This window comes from Chaetura pelagica, unplaced genomic scaffold (genome assembly GCF_000747805.2).
Source record: "Chaetura pelagica isolate M959 unplaced genomic scaffold, ChaPel_1.0 scaffold438, whole genome shotgun sequence".
Taxonomy (NCBI): Eukaryota; Metazoa; Chordata; class Aves; order Apodiformes; family Apodidae; genus Chaetura; species Chaetura pelagica.
Window position 1 is genome coordinate 882464 of NW_009954113.1, and position 3230 is coordinate 885693.

The window sequence follows — 3230 nt, forward strand, 5'->3', positions numbered from 1 at the left end:
CCCTGGCTGGCAGGGGCCAGGGCCACCCTCTGTCCAGAAGTATTTTCATGGCTCTTGGCATTTGGCCACATGCCACAGGAACGTGGGTCTGGAGCAGACCTGGGTCCAGCCAGCCTAATAATTTCCATCACTATTGGAGGACAGTGATTAATGCTTATTCAATCCATCCTCCACCAAGCTGAGGTTCAGGGATTTCCCAAGTCAGAGGTTACAACTGGGCATGGCAGGTGACACCCTGCAGAGCCCCCTGCTTGAGGCATCGGTTTGATGCTGTTCTGACCTCCCCCCAGTGCTGTCCTGGTGCAGAGGCCTCTCAGGGGGTTGGGGAGGAAAGGTGCTGTTACATCTCCAACATGGTAATCACATCAGACAGTAAATGGTCCCTCTTCATCTTCACCCATCATCTCAGATGCCTCCATTGTCTGCTTTCCATCACACAAGTTAACCAGATGCCTCCTTGCTCTCACATAATGAAGAGCAAATAATGCCCCCCTGACCCTCCCGGCTCAGCCCCCCCAAACCTCCCACACTGTCAGAGACCTGTCCTGCCTCCCCCTTGACCACCCCCAGTCCACACTGATGGTTCTCATCCGCACAGTCCCTCTCCACATGGCCGTCATCCCAGGGCTCTCCTTGCCAAGGGATGGGAACTGGCAAGCGTCCCCAGGACAGAGTGGTGGCAGCAGCGTGGTGACACGGGGGTGGGGGCCACGCTGGGGCTGCCAGGCTGGGGGGCTGCAGCAGCTCCTGCCAGGGAGGTCAGCGTGGCTGCACAGACACCAGCACTGGCAGCACCGCGGCGCTGGCCGGGAGCGGCAAGAGGGGCTGGTGATGAGAATCTGTCACAGACACCACCAGACAGGGGAACAGGACGAGCAGCTCCTTAAATACCAACCGATAATGAGTCGTGAGAAAAAGTGCTCTATCATGGATGATTGCAATCTCAGGGACATTTGCTTGGCGCTTTTAAAAATTAAAGATAATAACTTTCTAACAGAAACAATATTGCTGTCACCTTGGGGAAATTCTCTGCTTGGCCTCACTCGGAAGGACTGAGAGGAGCTGAGAGCTGGTAGCTGTCCAGGGGCAGCTGCTTCCAGCCCGATTTAACGCCTTCAGTGCAATTCTGCTCAGCTGAGCCTAAAGCAACCACTGTCAAAACCAACTGGTGGGAAAATGCAATGGCAGAAGCAGGATTGCTGCAGAGGAGCAAGGACAGAGCACTTCCCTGGCACCCCGAGGGAGGAATAGAAGATTGAAACTAAAACAATTAAAAAATCAAGGCTTTTGATATTGGAAATAGCAGCTAGGACATGCATGTGTCTGATGAGAGAAGAGAAGTTAATGGGCTCAGTTAAAACAAATCTGCAACCAAAAGGTCTAAGCAAAACCAGGTGGGATTCTTCAGGCATGTCAGAAAAAGGAGCTTTGCAGCTGAGGTAAATCACTGGTGGATCATGACAGTGTGACTGTCAGCCATGAAGCAGAAGTGACACATAATTATTTATTAATCAGATACTTCTGTTCTTGGAGACAAACAGGTCCTGTATTCCACCTGGGCCTGGGGAGGACACAAACCAGCAACTATTAAATGTAAACATGCAACTGTTAGGACTAGAGAAACACCTCCCAAGAGAGACCAGAGAATAGACTGAGAACTTTTCTGAAGATCTAGAATGGATTTTTATACATCTTGGCATTCTGTTGAATTTCTAGAAGCCAGGAAAAGCTGGGTCAATGTTTAACCAGCCTGTGCCAGGAGTGATGAGCAGTGGTGGGAACTGGGGAGAAACCAGGGATATGATGAATGACAAAAAGCCCTGTGGAAAACCAGAGAGTTATCCAACTTCATAATTTTTTCTTGATACGGTTACAAATTCAGTTGATAAAGGAAATCAGTAACATAATATATTTAGAGTTCCAAAGGGTATTTGATTTAGCTCTCCAGACAAAGGAGAAGACCAGTATTAGGCAGAGTCAACAGTGCTTTATTAATGGAACTGGAAGGTGGATTGCAGAGCTTGTACCTGGTGTTCCAGTGGGATACTTCTACACAGAATCTCCTGTTACTGGGATGGTGTTGAGCTATAACAATGTCCTAAGGAAAATATGAAATAATTGTGGGTAAAAGAGGCAAACAGCAGATATTTTTTTCATATGTTTAAAGGAAATTTGAGGGGTTTATTTCCTTTCCCAGTGCAAGAGCTGGCCTAGGGACATGGCAGATTCACCCTCAGCTGAAGCCTCCAGGACTGATCATCTCTCTAAAATGCACTGGGAGCCAAGCAGAAATTGGAGGTCACGTGTAGAAATGGCTCAGCAGAGCCCTGTGTGATGCAGGGGTCAGGCCACATAGCAGGTCTTAATCTAGACGGGATCTCCCTCAGAAGGAAACAGAGCAGAGCTCTCCAGGTTTGGGAGGGAGGGATTGCCAGGCTGCCAAAGGCTTGGTGGCTGCTGCAGGGGGACACCAGAGGGGATCCCCAGAGGAAGGCAGGCAGAGTGATGCTCACAGTCCTCCAGAAACGCTGCAGCACTTAGTTCTGATGAGGGAAATGAAGGAGTAAAGGAAAAGTACCACCTTGCCTTAGAATATGGTACTTCAAGCAGCCTTGGCCAAATCCTCCTGCTACTTCTGCCCGTTTCAGCTCCGTCAGACCCAATCTCTACCGCACAGCAGGGGGAGGAGGAGGCTCCCTGCCTCTAATGATGCTGAATTTAATTAAGTTCACTGAAAACTAAACTTCTTTTACTTGCCTAAAAACAACAGAAGCCTCAGCAGCTATTTCTCAACTTCAGCTTTCTCCCTGAAGTGCCACACACTTCCCTGCCCTCTGTATTAACAAGGGAATCACAGAAGAAAACAACTGATGAGAACCAGCCACGGGGGACACGGGTGGACAAACGCTGGTCACGTTCAAGCGGCAGCACCAGGAGAACCTCCTAAGCGTCCTCGTGTGGCACAAGTGGCGACTGGAATCCAAACGCCGCAATTCCAAGCAGGGGCTGCCCCAGCCCCGCAGCCTGGGACCGCCTGCCCGGGCTCCGGAAATCGAGTCAACCGCTAATTTCGTGTTTTCCAGCGTGGGTGTCTCTACAGAGGGTCTGCGGCGGCTTCATTCAAGATTTCTCCGCGCTCCGCCGGGCGCGCAGCCCTACGCAGGCGCGGAGCAGCAGCTGCGGCTGAGCGAGCCCGGGCACCCGCCCCGGGCATCCTCATCCCCTGCCCG